Source organism: Fundulus heteroclitus, unplaced genomic scaffold, assembly GCF_011125445.2.
Source record: "Fundulus heteroclitus isolate FHET01 unplaced genomic scaffold, MU-UCD_Fhet_4.1 scaffold_637, whole genome shotgun sequence".
NCBI classification, from domain to species: domain Eukaryota; kingdom Metazoa; phylum Chordata; class Actinopteri; order Cyprinodontiformes; family Fundulidae; genus Fundulus; species Fundulus heteroclitus.
Genome location: NW_023397074.1, coordinates 42,447 through 66,484, shown reverse-complemented (window position 1 = coordinate 66,484; position 24,038 = coordinate 42,447). Strand labels below are relative to the sequence as shown.

At 41.7% G+C, this 24,038-nt stretch overlaps 1 long non-coding RNA gene across 1 annotated transcript; it reads right to left on the bottom strand.

The window, feature by feature from the left end:
• Nucleotides 1-17,380: 17,380 nt before the first annotated feature.
• LOC118561466 lies at nucleotides 17,381-22,452 on the bottom strand. The gene is made up of 4 exons (XR_004930065.1): nucleotides 22,327-22,452; nucleotides 22,013-22,156; nucleotides 21,798-21,896; nucleotides 17,381-17,544 (listed from the first exon to the last, which is right to left on the bottom strand). It is a non-coding gene; the product is annotated as an uncharacterized LOC118561466 (long non-coding RNA).
• Nucleotides 22,453-24,038: the final 1,586 nt, after the last annotated feature.

Genomic DNA, 24,038 nt, shown 5'->3' with positions numbered 1-24,038 from the left:
GCCTGTCATGCCCGTTTTTGCCTTGTGGCGATGTTCGCCTGCCAACATCTGTTAGATGCCCTTTGTTGGGTTTACCAACATCTGTTAGACGCCCTTTGTTGGGTTTACCAACATCTGTTAGACGCCCTTTGTTTGGTTTACCAGGGGTTGTTAGAAACCCCCTTTTAGTTCACCCTAGTGGGTAGTTTTGGTTTGATTTTAGCCCACCATCCTACCTTCCCTCCACCCACCCAGGTTAGATCAGCTTGGTTATGACTCTTGCCCGCCATCCTGCCTTCCCTCCACCCACCCTGGTTCGGTCACTTTGTAGTTTGTTTTGTTTTTTAGGCCGTCCGGAGTCCGGCCTTGAGGGGGGGTAATGTCATGGTTGAGTTTTGATTTGGCTTTGTGTTTCTGTTAGTTTCATTTTTTCATCTCTTTTGGGTTAGGTTTGACTTTATTTATTGTTAGTTTTCAATCATCAGTTATTTTCTGTCAATTTTCACTTCACCTCCTCAGCAGTCAGTCACACCTGATAATCATTTACCAGTTAATTAGTTAGACCCTTGTTTCACCTGTTAGTGCTCTATTTAAACCTCCCTCTGTCTTCAGTTCAGCACTGGGCCGTCATCATTCCACACCTCTCCATGCCAGTCCCCGTTTTGCCTTGGAAGCTTTGTTTTGCTCCTGTTGTTAAGGTTAGTCCTGCCAGTCACTCTAAAGACTGTTTGTTCACTGTTTGTTCCTGGAGAGGTTCTGCTCTGTGTCCTGGTGTCTCCAGAGAACTGCTAACTGGACTAGCCATCCTGGAAAGGCTCTGCTCTGTGCCCTGGTGTCTCTCAAGTTCTGCTAACTCTGACTACGCCGCCCTGGAGAAGCTCAGCTCTGTGCCCTGGTGTCTCTCAAGTTCTGCTAACCTGACTAGCCGCCCTGGTGAAGCTCAGCTCTGTGCCCTGGTGTCTCCAATGAACTGCTAACCTGAGTGCTATGAGGCCTGCAGCCGAGCAGCACCTAGCAAGTGTGGACTCACTGTCTCCGGGCCGTCAGCTCCTGCCATCATCTACAATCCCTGACTTTCTGCAGTCCTGAACCTCCGGTCTTCATCACTCATCACCCAGCATACTTCTTTCAATAAAGACTCAAACTTTTAGTTCCGTGTGTGCGTCCTGAGTTCATCGGTAAAACAAACCCTGACAACATGATGTTAATATAATGGAGTGTTGTCATCAGCAAAAAGATAACGATGGGGAGCCAGTTGCAATTGAGGTTAACATAATGAGGTGGGGGCCCATGTGGAAGGAGGCAGGACAATAAAGTGTTTTAAAAAATATGCACCCTCGGGAAGTTTCCACCGATATGTAACAAAACAATAAAGCTATTCCGTGGAAAAGTTGATAGAAAATACGTAATAAAAAGGTGGAGCTCCAAGGAGGAGCTCCAAGACATAGAGAACGTATATAAACAGACCATTTTCTGTATGTTGTTAGATGATGTTGTCCGGAGCTCATCTCATTTGTGGTTGTCTTGGTTGTTGCAATAAACCGCCTTGGACCGAAACTCAGCTACTTTTGTTCACTTTTTGACCACTGTTGGATATTCTTAACTGCCTTATCAAGAACTTAGAATTTTTGAAGGACTTTGTACAAATTATTACGTTGTGGGAAGAACGTTCCACGACAGGATGTACAAACTGATCCTCTAATTTTTAGGATTTTTTCAGTAAAGAAGTTAGCAAATTCATTGCAGGCCCTGGTGGAGTGGAGTTCTGAAGCCACGGACACAGGAGGATTTGTTAACCTGTCAACTGTGGAAAATAAGACACAAGCATTATTAATGTTTTTCTTGATGATCTCTGAGAAGAAAGATTCTCTTGCATTTTTCAATTGTAAGTTATATCTGTAAAGTCTCTCTTTATAGACGTCATAGTGAACCTGGAGTCTGTTCTTTCTCCACCTGCGTTCAGCTTTCCGACATTCCCTTTTTTCACCTCTAACTGCTGGAGCATTTCTCCAAGGAGATTTTTTCTTCCCGGAAACAACTTTCACTTTAGCTGGAGCAATGCAGTCAATGATGTCTGAGACTTTAGGATGAAAGTTATCTACTAGCTCATCTACTGAGTTGCAGCCCAAGGTTGAAGTAGCAGAGTAAGCTTGAATAAAATTTTCTGTGGCATTGTCCTTAAAGGTGCGTTTTCTTACGATGTCCCTTGGCTAAATGAGTCACTGGAAATGATACATTCAAAGGTAACGGAGAAGTGATCGGATAAGGCAACATCAGTTACATTGACGTTAGAAATGTTTAGACCTTTAGTGATGATCAAGTCTAAAATATGTCCCTGTTTGTGTGTTGGCTGTTTAACATGTTGGGTTAAACCAAAGTTCTAAGTGTGTCACACAGTTCTTTTGCACTTCTGTCTTTAGGGTTGTCAACGTGAAAGTTGAAGTCTCCCACAATAATTAAAAAGTCATAATCAACACATATCACAGACAGCAGGTCACTAAAATCTTTAAAAAAGTTTGATGTGGACTTCGGAGGCCTGTAAACATTCAGAAACATAGTTCGTATCGGGCCCTTTACCTGGAGAGCCAAATGTTCAAAAGAGTCAAATTTTCCCAAAAACACCTTTTTACACTTTAGTGAATCATTAAACAATGTTGCTACTCCTCCACCTTTCCTTTGCTGTCTGCTTTCACAAAGAAAATTTTAGTTTGGAGGTGTCGACTCCAGCAGAATGGCTGCTTCATTAAATTCATGTAACCATGTTTCTGTTAAAAACATAACATCAAGATTATTGTCAATAATGAAGTCATTAATTAAAAGCGATTTTCCTGACAGAGATCTAATATTTAGTAAACCCAGTTTATATGATTTGGTGGTTGATGATGTCTCTGTGGCAGGTTGCATCTGACAGTTTATGACTTTTAAGTGTGACTGATTATTCCTGTCAGTTTTCCTTTTGCTTTTCTTATTTCTGCCACGTACCATAACAGATATTCCATGTTCTCCGTCAGGAGGCCCAGGCTTATGCTGGAAGCGGTCTTGACTGAAAAACGTACTGCCAGGGCTAGCTGAATATCACAAGGAAGTTATCCGAAGGTCTTCAGGACAGGCATGTTCTGTGATATGTAGAGGAAGAGGAGGATCTGGACCTCTGCGTCCTTTGGAAGATGCTGATTTTGTCACAGAACTGCGGTATTCAGAATTAATATGTGGAGAGGATGTCAACTGTAGACCAATCTTAAGGACTTTGTTCATGTTATGAGAGAAATCCAGGAAAGGAACCTCTGGGCTTTGTGGAGAGGAAGGCGAGGCGGGTGTAGTCTGGATCGCTGTTCGTGACGATGGCGGTTCTTGGTCCTGTCTTTGTCCTGCTGAGATCTGGGATGAATCGTCCTGTAGCTCTGACAACGCCTCATTCTGTGTCATTTTTCTGGCCGTCTTTATCTTGGCTTGTTCGGGCTGCACTGGGCTTATCTTTTGTTAGGCACTGGATGTACTTTGTTTTGGAACAAAGCTGATGGAGCATGGTTCACAAAATAGAAGATGTTTGAAATCAGTCGTTTTGCACCTGACCTATTTAGAGAGAAACCATCTCTGTTGAAAAGATGTCTTCTTTCCCAAAAGATGTTAAAGTTGTCTATGAAGGTTACAGTTGTTTGTTTGCATGTTTTTTCCAGCCATTTGTTTAGCATCAGAATTCTGGAAAAAATCTCGTCTCCACAGGTCACGGGCGGGAGAGGGCCGCTGAGAAGCACCTTGACATTTTTGCCATGAACTAAGTTCAACAGACGAATGTAATCCTCTTTCAATACTTCTGATTTTCTTATCCGGGAGACGTCACCCAGGGCTTCAGCTTGTATTATGAGTGTTTCCAAGGTCGGGCGTTCTTTCAAGATCCTTGGAAGGTCTGTCTGAAGGATGTCTAATAAATCAGACACCGGGCCATAGTTCGAGTCGTTATAAATTAACACCTCTGTGTATTTCTTGTTACAGAAATGTTTAATCCCACATACAGACACACAGCATAAAATCAGGGTCCTTGGCCCCGTGGCATGTCCTTTCTCTGATTTATTAGAGCGAAAGTCGTTGACGTACCTCTGAGTGTTGTCATGATTCTCCTGGGTCACATTTTGGAGCGGAGCGAATCTGTTTCGTAAAGGAATTCCAGCATTTCCAGCAGGTTTACTCCCATCATTTGTTGTGGGAACAGCCCGCTGTTGTTTCACTTGTCCTGGGACATCTCTCTGTAGTCTCGGCCAGTTTTCTTTGTCTAGGCGTGGGGTTCGTTGGTCCTTTGGTCTTGCACCCAGAGTGGTCCAGGGATTCTCGTTTTCCTCAGGGATCTGTTTGTTCAGAGAGTTGCTGGGCTGGTGGTCCCCGTTTGGAGTCACAGGCAGGGTTGTTTCATTTCCATACGCGCCGTTTACATCATAATTCAGTTCGAGTCGGCATATCTTCTGTTCTATAACAGCGATCTTCTGTAGAAGCGTGTCAAGGTCCACTGTGGTGAAGGTAGGCATCTTTGCAAAATCAAAATCAAAAATAAATAAAAAGAAAATAAATAAAAATAACTAAACCAGTTCTTTGGCTTTTATGATCGCCCAGCAGCACGAAAACATGTTATTATCTGCACACAGTTTGATGGTCAAAACACAATTCCTAATCCATATATATTAAATTGTGGAAATTCAGTTCATAACTGTTTGAAAATTGAATTCATGTTCTAGAGACAGGAAGATGCATTCACGGAATGGAAGCCAGCCCAGTTAACATGGGATTGCGCAATCCCAGGGGAGGCCAAGCTCGCTGCGGCCTCACCGGCTTCGCTATCAAGTGCCCCCAAGGATTTATATGAAAAATTGCTAAAAGTCTGCGATTTCGAAGAGAATATGATCAAAAATGAGGAAATTAGATAAAAAATACTTATTACAAATGACTGAGTGAATCAAAATTCATACTATGTTATTATATATTTTCTTTCTTTCCATGATGACAAGGGAGGCCTGGCCTCACTTGCCTCCCCTGACTGCACGTCACTGATTCAGAGATGTGTTAATTCAGTTATCCACTTGCACCAGACCAGACTTGAACGTTGTGGTTAGTAAATTACCACAACACTTTTTAAGCCAACTCAATAACACTAGAGCACGGTGAAACATGCTTTCAGATACATTAAGATGTGCATTGGAACAAAAATATACTTCAAATCAAAGGGTCAGAGGATTGAAGGTGTGCAGTGTTGCTGACAGGGCGTCAGACGCAAGATCGTAGGTTTGATTTGAACTTTGGTAGGGACACTATTGGTCCAAAGCTTCATTGGTCCTACACAATATGCCTGTTCCTATTTTTTGATGCTTGACTTGAGCGTCAGGAAGCATCTCGTCTGTCTAAAGAGAAAGGAGCATTTGTTGCTACATTTATACAACTTTTATAAGCACGGCACACACTAGATGCTGTTTGGCAATGTTTAAAGCATCACCGGATCTGATGAATGTCGAATTGGGACTTTTTTACTTTGAAAAAGTGGCAAACCCTCTGATATATACAATGGGCGACAAAGGATAGGAAATAATTCCTTCACTGAAACTATGCAATGATGAGGCGGGTACCACACTCCCAAATACTAACTGGATGTGCACGTTGTTGTCAGAAGGAACATTAGCTTTCAACGTGCTGAGTTTAACCAGAGGTAACAAGGAGTGCAACCGCAGATGGTTTTATTACATAATTAAATGCCTTGTAATCAGTGTAAAAAGAAGGGTCACTATGCAATAGTGTGCAGATCTGGAACAAGAGAAATATGGGCAGCAGGTGATGACGGTGAAGAAGTTGCATTTCTGGGCTCAGTAGCAACAGATGAAATGGAGGAAGCTTGGATCACTGAAGTAAAAATGAAGCTGAAGGCGCAAGTTCAATTGAAGAAACTCATCGCCTGCCTCCATTCAATCAGAGTCCGATACGCCTCTGATGTGAGCCAATCAGCTACGAACCGCACCTCCATGAAGCCAATCAGCATCCCACGCTCATCTTAAAAGCAACTTCAAATCCTCGTCTCAGCCTGCTAACCAGCAAGCGCAAACGGATTGCATGTTGGATTTCGAATCAGATGTCCGATTCAAGACGATAACAACTCATCCTCAAATCCTGCTGCTCTTAGGAACGCCATCTAGCCGCGCATCCTTCCTATGCAATCTCTGTATTCGCTCCAGCATATCTTAACCAGCACTGACCTGGATTCGCTCTCTTAGCGAGCCTTCTTCCGCCGTGGCGTCTCATTCCGTCTCCCAACCTCTGTTTTCATCAGCTCCGATTCCTGGCGCTATGAACTTGCAAATCCCCGCTTTTCACAAGCGACGTAGACGCCGTCCCAACTCTGACTCAGTTCCGGTCCCGCTCTGCTTCGTAGCCGAAAGCGGCTATCATCCTGCGCAACTTTCAGCCGGATCTCCTCTCATGCCGCTCCTAGCAGCTCAAGGTAACACGTATCCACTCATGTTTTCATTCTTATTACATGCATTTCGCTCATCATGCTCCTGAACTGTCCGTCGTTAGGCAGAGGTATCCCATCCATTCTGTTTGTTTTCGTTTTCTTCTTCTTATGGTTTTGGCGGTTGGCTACAGGCTTGTAGTAGCATTACTGCCACCTACTGGTTGCAGTATGGTTCGTGATGGACTCCATTAATCTTCTCTTATTTCATAATTATGTCATTCTAATTCAACTCATTGTTCATATTTTCTACAGTAATTTCTTGTCCATAGTATGCTCGATTTTAAGTGTTAATTGAGTTTGTAAGTTGAAATGTTAACCTTACCATTTTTCCTCTTTGGTTTTCCCATTCCTGTGTTCTCTTACTATCTTTGATATGGCTACGTTCTTCTCGTCTCCCCTTTATCATCAACCTGCAGGCTGTATTAGCAAATGTCTCAGCATTTTAAATCTCTGATTTCGTCATTCAAAGACTTACTATTGGCAATCCGTCCGCATTAAGTACCTTCAATGTCATTCACGTTCAGTTTAACCGGACAGTAGGGTTGAGTTGTTACTTAACCCATTTTATTTCAGAAGTGCATTTTAAATCCAGCAATTTATACCAATTGTTGTGCCCTTCACGAGCTCTGCTGCTCTGGCCAGGCATTCATAAAGTATTCTGTCAAATTCTCTTCACCTACTTTCATCGGGCACTGCCACGTGCTACGTTGTGTGCCTTGTCTCGTGCCCTGTCTCGTACCCTGCTCGTACCTGTCTCATACCCCTGCCATGTGCCCTGCCATGTGCCCGGCCATGTGCCCGCCATGTGCCCTGCCATGTGCCCGTCTCCTACTCCTCATGTACTCTGTATGTGCCTGTTTTGTGTCCTTCATGTCATGAGCATTCATCTTTCATGTCCCCATGCATCAGCCCCCATGCATCAGCATCCATGCATCAGCCCCCATGCATCAGCATCCATGCATCAGCCCCCATGCATCAGCATCCATGCATCAGCCCCCATGCATCAGCATCCATGCATCAGCCCCCATGCATCAGCCATGCAGCAACCCCGAGCACCGGCCGAGCACCCCACCATTCATCTCACCTCATCTCACCATCCATCTCACCGTTCCCCTCACCTCACCTCACCATTCACCTCACCTTCATCTCCCATTCCACATCACTGTTTTGTAGGCCTTCGCGGCAAACGGCCCTGTTTTGTAGGCCTTCGCGGCAAACGGCCCTGTTTTGTAGGCCTTCGCGGCAAACGGCCCTGTTTTGTAGGCCTTCGCGGCAAACGGCCCTGTTTTGTAGGCCTTCGCGGCAAACGGCCCTGTTTTGTAGGCCTTCGCGGCAAACGGCCCTGTTTTGTAGGCCTTCGCGGCAAACGGCCCTGTTTGGTAGGCCTTCGCGGCAAACGGCCCTGTTTGGTAGGCCTTCGCGGCAAACGGCCCTCTCATTAAGCTACGCTGCTTCTCCTTTTCATTCTTCTCTGCCCGTCTGGAGCATGCTTTCTCTGTGGTGCCTGAATTGGCACAATGTGCAGTCATGTTACCATCTTCATCCTCTTCATTCATTCATCTTGTGGTCACTTCCTCTCCTAGATCTTCCTTTCACTATTCTCAGTTTGTCCTTTTAAACCTGTCGGCCTGCAAATCGAGTTCTAGGTATTGATCTCAACTTGGTTCCAGCATGGTTCCTGCCTGCAATAAGCTCTCGAATTCACAAGAAATCAGTCTCGTCCCATATCAGTTATTTTCAACTGTCAGCTGCCCTCCTTGCTTGGTCACCTCAATCTCACAAATGCATCATTGCCAGAGTCATGCTTTATTTCCAGGCAGCTAGAGTTCGCTAAATTTGTTCTTTCCTTCTTGAACAGGATACTCTGGTTGAGAGCTGCCGTTTTGACCGTCTGGTCTGCTTCTCGCCTGATCGAAATATATTCTATAATGCCTTTCTGTCGTGGATGTGTTTAAAAATTTACGGATGTTGCCATCCGTAGGTTTTGGGGGGGGGTTCTCTATAATTGTTTCACAGGTTCCTGATCACTCAAATAATGGGCTCAGTCATCATCATCATCATCATCATGCCTCACACATCATTCTGAGCTTCCATTCATTTTAGCTGCCCAATGCCTCTCGGCTTTAAGGTAATCTAACTGCAAATACTGGTGGTGGATTGAAACTTTTCACATGTTCCGTCAGACCCTTCAGGTTTCACTCTTTCAAATTGAGTTTATCATTCATAATCATCACAGTTCGTAACTCTCCTATCATATAATTGATCTTTCATGCTTCTTTCACATCATCATTAATCACATGTATACTTTCATTCATATTGCCACTCATGTTGACAGTTATCCCGTCACTCATTCTGTTATGTATCCTGCAATGCACTCTCTCGTGCGTCTCGAAGAATCTGGTCCTGCGTCTCGTCATGTGTTCTTTCATGCCTGCGTCAAGCATTCTGATATGCATCCTGTTATGCATCATGTCACCTGTGTCGCATCTTGTCATGATTACTCATTTCTCTACGTGCATCATCTGCAAGACATCTTCCGCAAGAAGCATACGCAAGACATCTTCCGCAAGAAAGCGTACCCATGACATCTTCCGCAAGAAAGCATCTCTGCTCACATCTTCCGCAAGAAAGCATAAGCAAGACATCTTCCGCAAGAAAGCATAAGCAAGACATCTTCCACAAGAAAGCATAAGCAAGACATCTTCCGCAAGAAAGAATCTCTGCTCACATCTTCCGCAAGAAGCATACACAAGACATCTTCCGCAAGACAGCATCTCTGCTCACTTCTCCTTGTTCATTTCGTTCATTTCATTCACCTAATCATCTCCCATTCAAATCACTATCCCGTCACACTGCCTTATGAGCAGGCGCTCTGACCTCGGCATTTTTGGGGGGAACATACCTGTTCTCATACATCTACTTATGCATATTAAAGTATAATTCAGCATTAATGTTCCTGCCGAGGTCTGAGCGCCAAAGACTTAAAATATTGTATCAATAAAATCCTTCTAATTGCCATTTCTTTCTCTGTGAGTTTTTCAGATTGAAATGAAGCTGAAGGCGCAAGTTCAATTGAAGAAACTCATCGCCTGCCTCCATTCAATCAGAGTCCGATACGCCTCTGATGTGAGCCAATCAGCTACGAACCGCACCTCCATGAAGCCAATCAGCATCCCACGCTCATCTTAAAAGCAACTTCAAATCCTCGTCTCAGCCTGCTAACCAGCAAGCGCAAACGGATTGCATGTTGGATTTCGAATCAGATGTCCGATTCAACCCACCCCCAACCCCTTCTCCACCATCGTAGCTGAGTTCATCTAGCTTCCAAGACGTTCCTCCATCCTCAACCCATCAGAGTGTTTTCTCCCTTCAGTCGCCTGTTATTGGTCCGGCAGAAGACCACCATGTTGGGCCCGGTTCTGCCAGAGGTTTCTTCCCAAAGGGGAGTTTTTCCTCTCCACAGTCGCTTCAAGCTTGCTCATCATGGACAGTTCATGCAACCTGTGTTTATCAAGTTGGACATCTATCTTAAACAGATCACCATATGGACTGAACAAACTTCTTCTATCTCCACTCCACCACCAGTTTCAGACCCGGGGGGAACATACCTGTTCTCATACATCTACTTATGCATATTAAAGTATAATTCAGCATTAATGTTCCTGCCGAGGTCTGAGCGCCAAAGACTTAAAATATTGTATCAATAAAATCCTTCTAATTGCCATTTCTTTCTCTGTGAGTTTTTCAGATTGAAGTGAACAATCTGGACTATTTACTCAAAATAGACACAGGAACGGTTGTAACCGTGTTGCCAGGAAAAGTGTACGTCTCTCTGTCACAGACACCACAGCTGCAACCCACAAAATATACATTGTATGGTGCAGGTATGTCTCCACTAGCAGTTAAAGGGAAGTTTACCGCTAACCTGAGCACTCCCAGCAAAACTACAGTACAGCCTGTGTATGTAGTAGCAGATCTGACACAAGGGTTACTTAGCCGCACAGCAAGCGTAGCAATTGGGTTGGTGGCCAGGGTAGAAGCAGTAGAGGAGCAGTTCCCAAAACTATTCAGCGGCTTAGATCGCATGGAGGGTGAATACAGAATAGATCTTTAAGCAGATGCTAAACCATTTGCTCTGTCAACCCCAAAACATGTCACTCTTCCCTGTTACTCAGAGTAAAAAAGGACTAGCTCAAACAGAAGAGAGGGGTAATCTCTAGAGTAGAGCAGCCTACTGACTGGTGTGCACGTATGGTCCCAGTACCCAGACCAAAAAGAGAAGAAGTTTGTGTGTGTGTCGATTTAACTAAATTGAGCAATTCTGTTATAAAATAAGGACACATATTGTCATGAGTGGAGCACACCCTAGGATAGCTAGAGGGTGCAAATTCGATGCAAACTCAGGATTTTGGCAAATACCTCTGTCCAGGGAGTCAGTGCTTCTCACAACCTATATCACGCCCTTTGGAAGATATTGCTTTAACACACTTTGTCTTAGAAACTCTTCAGTTCCCTGTGGATGGAATTCTAAACAACTACTGACTTCCCAGAGTTATTGAATAAGGAGACGGTGGAGTGATGAAGTTCCAGCACTTTTATTGACAAACAGTATTTATTGAAAAACAAGATAACTCGTCACATAAATATGCAAATACAACACCAAGGACTCATAACAGTTACAAATCACGTGTGCTGGAACTTTTAGTAAAGATCAGCTTGAATGCTTCATGGAGTTTTAACACACAAGATCAAAGGTTTAGCATTCACCTACAATTTAGGGTTCAACTAATTAAGTAAGGCCTGTTTTAGGTCCCTATGTGCACATTATTTTAGTATATTAGACTACTTAAGCTAAGCCTGTATACTAATTTAGGTCGAATCTGTCTACCTTCTCCCCACCCTGAAAACCCTCCTACTCGAGCCTCAACTCACCACTTCGATGGATAACCATCCACCACCCTCAAACTTACCAAACCAGGAGCAAAAGCAGGAGAGGTTCAGTGTGGGCGGGGAAAACCAGAAAACGCTACCCACAGGGGTAGTAAAAATTGGTGAGACCCCCAGGGAGATCTGCTCTCGGCCAATCTGAGCCAGAAAACCCTGTGTTGAATCTAGGAGTTACCATTACTAGCTAATTTTAAAGGATCTATAGAGCCAATCAGATCCCGGTCTGTCCTTCCATAATAAACAAAAATTGCATAAATCAGTGATCTTTGGTGTGAGAAAACTTCTCCATTTCTTTCATCAAGCAGTGAGAACAAATACGAATCATGTCAGGAAAAACATTTGAAATTCCAAATATCAATTTTAACATTGCTTAAGCAAAACTGAAGTAACACAACTAAACATTTTCATTCATGCCTAAATCGAAACTGATAATAAAACAAAATAAAAACAGAAAAAGTAACGGGGAAAAAAACCAACAATCTGACAATACTACTGTAAAATTGCAAATCAAACAAATCAATATCATCAAACCCACAGGAACATTTTTAAAAGCATTACAAGGAACAGTCACCAAGAAGGAAAAAAAAACAAAACTTGTGGTGGGCCGCTGTCCTCACAGCCAGCTCGGTGGCTCAGGTCGATGACGATGATTCCTGGCGTGTGATCTTTCTTGTCCTGCGATTTGTCGGCCCCTGGTGGTGGCGGCACCTTCCTGCAGTGTGACGCGTGGATCCAAGGAAGCCGTTGTTCGACCTTCACTGCCGTGTAAGTCGTGAGGAGCACCTCCAGTGGCCCTTTTCTAAACTTTCCCAAATTTAGTCACATTACATCCACAAACATAAAATAATATTTTATTTAAATCTTATGTGAAAGTCCAACATAACATATACAATTGTGACGTAGAAGGAATATCCTACATGATGTAAAACATTCATTACAAATAAATGAAAATTGCTCTGTGCAAAGGTATTCAGCCTCCTTTTCTCTGATGCGACCAATAGCTTTAAGCAGGAAAATCTATATAACGTGGACGTCATTAAAGCCAAAGATTCCCTTTTACAGTAAAAATATGTGCCCAGCCAGAGATGCACTGATTAATTGGTGTAAAAAGAAGGGTCACTATGCAAGAGTGTGCAGATCTGGAACAATAAGAGAAATATGGGCAGCAGGTGATGACAGTAAAGAGGAAGCTGCATTTCTGGGCTTAGTAGCAACAAATGAAATAGGGGAAGCTTGGATCATGTTACATAATGTGTATATTGGAAAAAAATATCACAGCATTTACACATTAATGGTGTGTACTACAGGTCGACCGATACAGGTTTTTTTTAAGGCCGATACCAATCATTTTGACATCAGGCAAAGTGATACCTGATACGTGTAGACGATTTTTTTCTGGCCGATTTGAAGCGGATATTGTTTTTTGATTTCCCATTTACATGAGAAAAATTACACAATTATAACAAATGTTACACAAGTGTCAATTTAAACCAAAAAAAAATCATTAATTAAAAGGAGCATAGTTCCAGAGTTTTTGCAAAAGTTCCCCCCTCTGCCCAGATGTTGAAATGACACCAGTGATGTGCATGGGAGAAGAGGAAAAGTATCAGCTGCTGTTACTGCACAGCTCTTTTGTTCAGAGGTGCCTTGTCTTCTGAGGTAAAGCAGCTGTAAATATTGAGGTGAGGCTGTGTTCTCTTGCTAATGCATCAATGAAGACAGAGACTCAACAAAGTAGCCAAATGAGCGTGGATGCAGCGAGTCACAGAGAACATGACCCTGATCGCTTTCTCATGAACTTACTAATGAAGCCTGTACAGTAGAGCAGGCTAGTCCAAAGTGGGGCCAGGGGGCATTTGTGGCCCCTGTACTGATTTTGGGCTTCCCCCCGAACTGCATTTAAAAATGATTACAGAAAAGTAAAAATAATATAATTGAAAACATTGAGTACAACACAAAGTATTCATATTTGAATAAACCCACTTTTGACACTCTTTAATTTCATAGTAACATCTATCCAATGATATTTAATTACTCAAATGCAGACTTTGATAAATTAAAATTCAGTTTAGTTATTAAAATTGGCTAATTACAGCAAGAGTTTTCAAAGAACTGACCCAATATCTGTTCTTATATTGCTAGACCAAAAAGAGTTCAGTTTTTTTTATTGTCAAATTAAATTATTCAAAATAATCTACAAACTTGGTTAATACAACAAATGAGTAAAAAGCTTTTTTAAATTTTGGATCTACAGTAATTTACACATTAATTTCCTACACAACTCTGACTATTTAAAATTTTCATATTTTGTAGAGCAGGTAAAACATAAACGTGATTGTATTGTTTTTTTTTTTTTTATATATTTCACTTTTTTGGCCCTCGAGTTCCTTTGACTTGACAAAAAAAAGAAACCTCTGTCACAAATTGTTCTGATGAACCCGAACGCTGGAGAGTGAGTGAGAGAGAGAGAGAGAGAGAAAGAGAGAGAGAGAGTGTGTGAGTGAGTGAGTGAGTGAGTGAGTGAGTGAGTGAGTGAGTGAGAGAGAGAGAGAGAGATGCAGGTGTTGTGCTGTGGAATCAGAAGTATGCTGGGAGCCTGGAATAGCCAGCAACACGGGGGAGAGAGCTCTTGGAGTGCTGGAGTAGCAGGAGAACAAGCAGCAAGGCAGAGAGATAACTTGGAGCGCTGGAGTAGCAGGCGTCGACGAAGGGAACTCTGTCAGGCAGACGTAGGAAGCTCTGACTAGCGGACGTAGGAAGCTCTGACTAGCGGACGTAGGAGGCTCCGGCTAGCAGACGTGGGAAGCTCTGGCTAGCAGGCGTGGGAAGCTCTGGCTAGCAGGCGTGGGAAGCTCTGGCTAGCAGGCGTAGGAGGCTCTGGCTAGCAGGCGTAGGAGGCTCTGGCTAACAGGCCTAGGAAGCTCTGGCTAGCAGGTGTAGGAAGCTCTGGCTAGCAGGTGTAGGAAGCTCTGGCTAGCATGTGTAGGAAGCTCTGGCTAGCAGGTGTAGGAAGCTCTGGCTAACAGGCGTAGGAGGCTCTGGCTAGCAGGCGTAGGAGGCTCTGGCTAGCAGGCGTAGGAGGCTCTGGCTAACAGGCGTAGGAGGCTCTGGCTAGCAGGTGTAGGAGGCTCTGGCTAACAGGCGTGGGAAGCTCTGGCTAGCAGGCGTGGGAAGCTCTGGCTAGCAGGCGTAGGAGGCTCTGGCTAACAGGTGTAGGAGGCTCTGGCTAGCAGGCGTAGGAAGCTCTGGCTAACAGGCGTGGGAAGCTCTGGCTAGCAGGCGTATGAGGCTCTGGCTAGCAGGCGTAGGAGGCTCTGGCTCCTACGCCTGCTAGCCAGACGAGGTTTGGATGAAGGTTTGGATGAAGAATGATGACGATCCAGCGGAGAAGAGCAGACTGACGGAGGTTTAAGTAGAGGTGTTGGCAGGTGCACTGAATCCAGGCTTAATTAGGAACGACAGGTGGAACTAATAAGGAGGTGGAGTAAGAGCTGGGCTGCATGAGAGGTGGAAAGTGCTGGAAAGTTTATAAGGAGACAGGCAGGCCAATGCAAATTGCCTTCCTGGAGAACATCTTCTGTTTGATTTATATATTAAACTTATTTTTTCTACTTAAAAAATGTCCATGTTTTATTATCCAATCCATTCTGCTCTAACTGGCCTGAAGGAAACTGTCAAAGATGGACACACAGAGGAAGACGCTCACATACGCACACAGAAAGAGCGCTCGTAGCCAATCTACACCACTCTGTCACATCTTTCCTGCTCCAACACGTCTTACTTCAAATAGCGTTGCGACTCTTAAACTAAACTTAATGACAGCGAGAAAAGAACTTCTTGTTGTGGGGACGAGGAGGAAGAAAAAGGCCACCGCTGAACATTATTTTCTACAAAGTTAAATGCTATAAGCGCTGTCATTGGTTTCATGCGTGTACACGCCGACTCTTCATGGCAATGAGCACTAACACAGCGGTGGCCAGCTGGAAACAAACATGTTTTTTTAGACAGTGGGATGGAGTTTTATACCAACTTTAAACATTTAAAAGCCAACATTGACACGCGAGTTTCTGTGAGTGAAAATGGAAGTAAAAACCCTGCTCCATTCTCAGTGAAACAGCTGTTCCCTCCCGCTCACAGTGACCGAGACAGATATTCAAAGGGCAAATACTAAATCAGACAGTTAAAAATACAATATTTGTGTTTTCTGTTGTATCGGGATGGGACGATACACTGCATGCATTGGCCGATCCATTGGCGCATTCAGCCACCATGCTTTGACGTCCCGTGACGCGCATACGTTGCCGCTGCCTCCCTGGCAGAGAGCGCCTGCTAATGTCAGACTGATTGACAATTTAGCGGTATTTACCCTTTGAATATCGTCACTGTGAGCGGGTGAGAACAGCTGTTTTACTGAGAACAGAGCAGGGTTTTTACTTCCACTCAATGAAACTCGCAGGTCAATGCTGGTTTGTAAATGGTGGTTAAGCTGCTAAAGTCGGTATAAAACTCCATCCCACTGTCTAAAAAAAACATGTCTGATCTCCAGCTGGCCACCTGCCACCGCTGTGTTAGTGCTCGTTGATATGAAGCCATGTATGCGCATAAAAATAATCACAACACTTGAAGCATTTAACTTTGCAGAAAATAATGTTTAGCAGTGGTCAGTCTAGGAGGTTTCCTCATCCTCCCCACAACAAGAAAATCTTTTGTCGCTGTTATTAAGTTTAGTTTGAGAGTCACAAAGCTAGTTGAAGTAAGACGGTGTCTTTGACAGTTTCCTTCAGGCCAGTTGAAGCAGAATGGATAGGATAGTAAAACATGGTCATTTTTTTAAGTAGAGCAAATACGTTTAATATATAAGTCAAACAGAACATTTCTCGGGAACGTAATTTGCACTACATAGGCCTTGTGCTGCTACATGAAGTGCACAAACAATTAAGTGTTTTTTTTTATATGTATATATTAAATGTTTTATATTGTTTGCTAGCCATCGTTAATGTTTTGTGTTTTTTAAAAGGAGCTTTGCACAAGTTAGAAGCTTTTTATTTCACCCTTTTTCATACATGTCTGACATGTAAAATGAGTTTTCATCCATTTACTGCAGTTGCCTCTACAGCAGGGGTGTCCTAATTTTTCAGTACAAAATTGTCAAGTCAAAGGAACGAAAAATGAACACAATTGTTTTTTAAAACCAAAACAATAACATTAATGTTTTACCTGCTCAGCAAAATATAACTATTTTAAATGTCAGATTTTTTGTAGAAAATTAACGTGTAAATTATTTAGATCCAAAATTTAAAAAAGGGTTTTGCTCAATTGTTGTATTCACCAAGTTTATAGATTATTTTGAATAATTTAATTTGACTCTTTAACAATAAAAAATTTAACTTTCTTTTGGTCTAGCAGTATAAGAACAGTATTTGGGTCAGTTCTTTGAAAACACTTGCTGTAATCAGCCAATTTTAATAATCAAATTAATAGCAGATTTTAATTCACCAAAGTCTGCATTTGAGTAATTAAATATAATTGGGTAGATGTTACTATGAAATTAAAGAGAATGTCAAAAGTGTCTTTATGTTTATTAATAATATTATTATTAAAAGATGGATACTTTGTGTTGTACTCAACATTTTCAATTGTACTATTTTTACTTTTCACGTATCGGGTACCGATTTGCATGTTGTCAAAATAATCAGTATCTGCCTTAAAAACCTGTATCGGTCGACCTCTCACTTAAACCGAATCAAGAATCTTTGGATCTGATAAGGTCTGAAAACTGCTATTCACAAACGCTCTACATCTAATCTGACTGTGCTTGAACTGATTTGCAAAGAAGAATGGCCAAAAATTTCAGTCACAAGACGTGGAAAACTGGCAGAGACTTGCAGCTGTAATTACAGCACAACGCGGTTCCAATAAATATTTACTGGGGGGTGCTGAATACTTTTGCACGTTGCTCATGTATTAGTTTCTTGCTACATCACAGTTGTATACCACTTTGTCTTTCACATAAGACTCCAATAAAATGTATTTGTATTTTTGGTTGTAATGTGACTATATGTGGAAAAGTTAAAGAAATGTGAATCATTTTGCAAGCCCTGATGGCAGGTGCGTTAGCTCTTCAAGGGCTGGAAAGAGAACGCAAATACATTCAGACGTCTGTAATTACACAACATTCTTAATACGTAAACATGCAGACCTTAATATGCCAAGTACCTAGTTTTTAATTCTGCAGCAGACTATTTTGTGATAGTTAAGGGAGGTCAAATATATATTTGACCTCCCTTAACTATCACTAGTAAATATATAATTACTTTCTGGGGAAAACCTGGTCTGATCCGGAGAGACGGCATCCATCCTACTTTGGATGGTGCAGCTCTTCTTTCTAGAAATCTGGCCGGATTTATTAGTCCTCCTAAATGCTGACAATCCAGGGTCCAGACCAGGAAGCAGAGCCGTAGTTTAACACACCTCTCTGCAGCTTCTGTACTGTTACCCATCCATTATCCTATTGAGACGGTGTCTTTCCCACGGCCAAAACTTAACAGATCAAAAACTTATCTAAAAGGAACAAATCATAAAAACCTAATAAAAATCAATACGGTTCACCTTGAACCTAAAAATAAAACAATAAAATGTGGTCTATTAAATATAAGGTCTCTCCCTCCAAAGACTTTGTTAGTTAATGAATTGATTTCTGATAAACAGATTGATTTGTTTTGTCTCACAGAAACCTGGCTACAAGAGGACTACGTTAGTATAAATGAGTCAACTCCCTCCAATTATTCAAATTTCCACATTCCCAGATCTGTGGGAAGAGGAGGAGGAGTGGCAACTATCTTTGAGTCTGATTTATTAATTAGTCCCAGGCCAATTAATAACTACAGTTCTTTTGAACATTTAACCCTCAGTTTCCCTCATCCAAGCTGCAAAGCAATAAAACCTCTTCTGTTTGTTGTTTTGTATCGTCCACCAGGCCCTTACACTCAGTTTTTGGATGAGTTGTCAGATTTCTTATCTGATTTGGTGTTAAATACTGATAAGGCTATTATAGTGGGTGATTTTAACATCCATGTTGACACAGAATGTGATAACCTTAGTGTAGCCTTTAAAACTATCCTAGATTCAATTGGTTTTGCTCAAAATGTGCATAAACCGACGCACTCTCGGCTCCATACTTTAGACCTTGTTCTGACATATGGCATTGATTGTGAAGAATTAACAGTATTTCCTCACAACCCTGTCCTATCTGATCATTTTTTAATAACATTTGAGTTTAATCTAACTGAGTTCTCCACCCCCAAAAGAGGGTTCCATTATAGTAGATCTTTATCGGATAATGCTGTATCAAAACTTAAAGAGTCTGTCCCCTTTTTAATATCCTCCGTATTGCAGAAATGCCCTGCAGATAGCAGCAATGTTGTTTCTTCCAATTCACAAATAGATGTCTTTGTAAACGGTATGACTTCGTCATTGCGTTCTGCATTAGACAATGTAGCTCCCTTGAAAAAGAAGGTGATTATTCACAGGAAGCTGGCTCCTTGGTTTAATTCAGAGCTGCGTTCCTTGAAGCACAATGTTAGGAAATTGGAGAGAAAATGGCGCTCTACACACCAAGAGGAATCCTACCTAATCTGGAAGAACAGTCTATTGTTGTATAACAAGACCCTTCGCAGAGCTAGAGCAGCATATTTTTCATTATTAATTGAGGAGAATAAGAATAATCCTAGATTTCTCTTCAGTACAGTTGCCAAACTGACTCAGAGCCACAGCTCTGTTGATCCATCCATTCCCTTAGCTCTTAGCAGTAATGATTTTATGGGATTCTTCATAAATAAAATTGATTCCATTAAAAATAAAATAATTGGCATCCTCCCAAACATGATTACCTCATCCTCAGTAAGTGAGGCAGCATTGGAGGAATCCTTAGAACCTGCGCAGTGTCTGAACTGTTTAAAAGCAGTAGAGCTTTCTGAGCTATCTAAAATTTTAGCTTCATCTAAACCTTCTACCTGTATGTTAGACCCAATCCCAACCAAGTTGTTTAAGGAGGTATTCCCTCTGATCAGTGGTCCTATTTTAGACATGATTAATGTATCCTTGGTAAATGGATATGTACCACAGGCTTTTAAAGTAGCTGTTATTAAACCTTTACTTAAGAAACCATCTCTTGATCAAGATGAGTTAGTAAATTACAGACCTATATCTAATCTTCTTTTCTTATCTAAAATTCTTGAGAAAGTAGTTGCTAATCAACTATGTGAACATTTACAAAGTAATGACCTACTTGAGGAGTTTCAGTCAGGCTTCAGAGCTCATCATAGCACTGAAACAGCTCTGGTGAAGGTCACTAATGATATTCTCATGGCCTCAGATAATGGACTTGTGTCTATACTTGTCCTGTTAGATCTCAGTGCTGCATTTGATACAGTTGATCACAATATTCTCCTACAAAGACTTGAGCATACTGTAGGGATTAAGGGAAAAGCATTAGGCTGGTTTAAATCTTATCTGTCGGACAGATTCCAGTTTGTTCATGTTAATAATAAATCTTCCTCAAACTCTAGGGTCACTTGTGGAGTACCACAGGGTTCAGTCCTTGGACCAATTCTATTTACTATATATATGCTTCCGATTGGCAAAATTATCAGACAGCATGGGATTAATTTCCACTGTTATGCTGATGACACTCAGCTATATTTATCCATAAATCCTGATGAATCCAATCAGTTACTTCGACTGCAGTCATGTCTTGATGACATCAAAAGCTGGATGACTTTAAATTTCCTGCATTTAAATTCTGACAAGACAGAAGTTGTAATCTTTGGGCCAGAGTCTTCAAAAAATAAAGTTCTTAATCAATCCCTTAATCTGGATGGCATTAACTTGGCCTCTGGTAATAAAGTTAAAAATCTTGGTGTTGTTTTCGACCAAGACATGTCATTTAAATCCCATATTAAACAGGTTTCCAGAGTTTCCTTTTTTCACCTCCGGAATATCGCCAAAATTAGAAACATTCTGTCCAGGAGTGATGCTGAAAAACTAGTCCATGCATTTGTTACTTCAAGGCTGGACTATTGTAATTCTTTACTATCAGGAAGTCCACAAAATGCAGTTCGAAGTCTTCAGCTGATTCAAAATGCTGCGGCAAGAGTTCTGATGAAAATCAACAAGAGGGATCATATTTCTCCAATTTTAGCTTCCCTTCATTGGCTTCCTGTTAAATCAAGAATAGAATTTAAAATTCTCCTTCTAACGTATAAAGCCCTTAATAATCAAGCTCCACCATATATCAGAGCTCTGATTACCCCGTATGTTCCTAACAGAGCACTTCGCTCTCAGACTGCAGGTCTGCTGCTGGTTCCTAGAGTCTCTAAAAGTAGAATGGGAGGCAGATCCTTTAGCTATCAGGCTCCTCTCCTGTGGAACCAACTCCCAGTTTTGGTCCGTGAGGCAGACACCCTATCTATTTTTAAGACTAATGTTAAAACTTTCCTTTTTGACAAAGCTTATAGTTAGAGTGGCTCATACCCTGAGCTATCTCTATAGTTGTGCTGTGATAGGCCTAGGCTGCTGGAGGACATCAGGGTCTAATTTTCTCACTCTACTGATTTCTACTGTTCTTCAGTCTACTGTTCTCCAGTTTTGCATTGTATTACATTGAAATGACTGTCGTCATTTCAGCTTTTAACTTTTTGCTCTCTCTCTTTTTCTTCATAGTAGGTACACCTGGTCTGGCGTTCTGTTAACTGTGACATCATCCAGAGAAGACGGCTCACCCGCTACTACCATCTAATGTAGAACAGATTACTAGATCAATGTGTGCTTCTGTGCTTGTTTGTCTGTCTTGTTGTGTCTCTGTTCTGTCTTCTGTAACCCCAGTCGGTCGAGGCAGATGACCGTTCATACTGAGCCCGGTTCTGCCGGAGGTTTTTCCTTCCCGTTAATGGGTGGTTTTTCTTCCCACTGTCGCTTCATGCTTGCTCAGTATGAGGGATTGCAGCAAAGCCATGTACAATGCAGACGACTCTCCCTGTGGCTCTACGGTTCCCCAGGAGTGACTGCTGCTTGTCGGGACTTTGATGCAATCAACTGGTTTCCTTATATAGGACATTTTTGACCAATCTGTATAATCTGACCCAATCTGTATAATATGATTGAACTTGACTTTGTAAAGTGCCTTGAGATGACATGTTTCATGATTTGGCGCTATATAAATAAAATTGAATTGAATAATTGAATTGAATTGAATTGAATTGAATATTGAGTGTTGAAACAGAGAAATTGTCAACAGAAAAATAGAAAAAAAATACTAAGTGTGTAAGTGCATATGCATGATTCTATTCAAACATCCTAAATCCAGACTAGACAGTTTTCATACCAATCTTTCTCGGGAGTCTTGTCTTGACTTTAAGACGCAGGTTGGATGTTGTCTTGGACATCAGCCTCGCTTTCTTTGCAGTCCTCTTGGTTGTTTATGCTGGTAATGAAGCAACACAAAAATCATCACACAAAAACAGATCAACATGACTTTTCATTTGAAACTTGGAAAAACTATAAAATATAAATATTATTGAGCTCTAAATAATAACTCACATCTGTGCTGTGGCAGTAGAGGACAAGACAGTCTCTTCCACTCTGCTGTTCTGGCCAGTGTGGGAGTCTCCTTCTCTGGAAGATGCAGGAAAACCATCCAGTCCTCCATCTTCGACATCCCCAAAATCACCAGTGCATTGTATACTATTAAGAAGACACAAAAAATTAAGACTGTCCACAAGACAGTTATTAGTTTAATTTGAGGACAAGTGGAGAAAAAACTGAACAAGTAACCAATGATTCCTGGGGCAAAACAATCTCACATCTGTATTTGTATATTTATATTTTACTTTGTAATGTAAAGAAACTCATACGTGGTGGAGCATTGTTGGACTGCTTGGAGATGCGGCTCATGGTGAGCAGAGACAGGACTGTCAAGAACAGGTGAGGCCCTGAACTCGACACCAGTCTCTCCTCCCTGAGACTTCTCACTTGTGCAATGACTGTAAAATAAAGAAAAAAAGAAAATTAATTCTGTGCTGGTATACACCTCTATAACGACAACTTAAAAATAGATGATAGAATATTAAACTGCAGTTGATGAAGTTTTAATTTACCTCATTTCTGTCACTGAGGGTGAATGGATTGTGACCGCGTCCACATCTTGTTGGAGATGGCTCTGCTTTTTCTTTTAAGTACACACAGATGAAATCAGTCAGACCATGCTGAGATTTAAAAATTGCAACCCCTTTTCTTTGCTGCCTATTTATTAAAATAATCAGCTCTGCTATACATACCTTGTTAAGAAGACGCCAACAATTCCAGTAGGAGGTTTTTCTAGTTCTAGGAGCCTCGCTGGTTGTGATGGTAGAAGGAGAGGGTGCTTCTGTCTGCTGGCTGATATCAGCAAGATAAGCAGAAAATGTCAGGTTTTGGATGTCCAAGTCATTTGTGGCAGGGAAAAAAAATAATTAAAACCACGTGGAAACAAATTAGGATTGTTATAAAACTTTACCCCTTCTGAAGACTTAAGCTTTCGCCATCTCCAGAGCATACATCACTTTGAGGGCTTATCTGTTTAAAAGTTGTAAAAACAGATATTTAAGTTTGATAATGTTGCCTTTTCACAAATAAGTAGCAACAAGTTAAAAATAATAACTTAGCAATGCTGTTCAAAAATAAACATTTTAAGTGTATTTGTGTACATTTTTAAAAACACAATTGTTGGGGCCTGCCATAGCAACTATTAGAGATATAATACAATTCTATGCCCCATTAAAGACATAGAAATTAAAATTCACTATTTTTTAGGCTTTACTATGTTGTCATACTTTCATGTACAAACACAGTTTAACTTTCTGTTTTTAGAGAAATCCATCATATTGTTTTAAAATTGAAGACACTATTTTCATACCACCTACGGTTTCTCCAAATTTTGCATTGAAGTGCCACAAACTTTACATGTAAAACCAACAGCTGCATTTAGACGGTAGTTTGTTAGAGTGGGAGGAGGGAATTAGGGGGCGTTTCCTGCAGCTGGCAGGTTGTCGGTTCAATCCCTCGTCTGACCGTCTTAGTGTCTTTAGGCAAGACACTACCAGGGTCCTCACTAGGATTTTTTTTTCAGCATAATGATGCAATGAAATAAACACAGGGCCAAAAATTAAATGCAACAAAAAGGAGCCATTTATTCAATAATTGATCAATTAATCAGCTACACCACCCGCATTCAATGCAGTGCAGCTCCCATCCCACACTGTCATGCTCAGTGCTTTCACTCCTGGCTCTATAAAGGCTTATGAGCAGAAAGTCCAATGCGTTTCAGTTGCCTGAGAAAGAAGAGCTGTTGTTGGACCTTCAACACACGCTCCACCACCTCCCCGTATATTAAGAGAGGAGCGTGTTCAGTCTTCCTGGACCTCCTGTAGTCCACGATGAACTCCTTGGTCTTGCTGGTGTTCTGGATGCGTTTTTTCCTGGAGCACCACTGTGTAATATTGAGGACCTCCTCTCAGTTGTGGGTCTCATGTTGGAAATTAAACACAGTTTTCCTTCGTCCGGACTTTCGCAGTACTCAGCTCTGCAT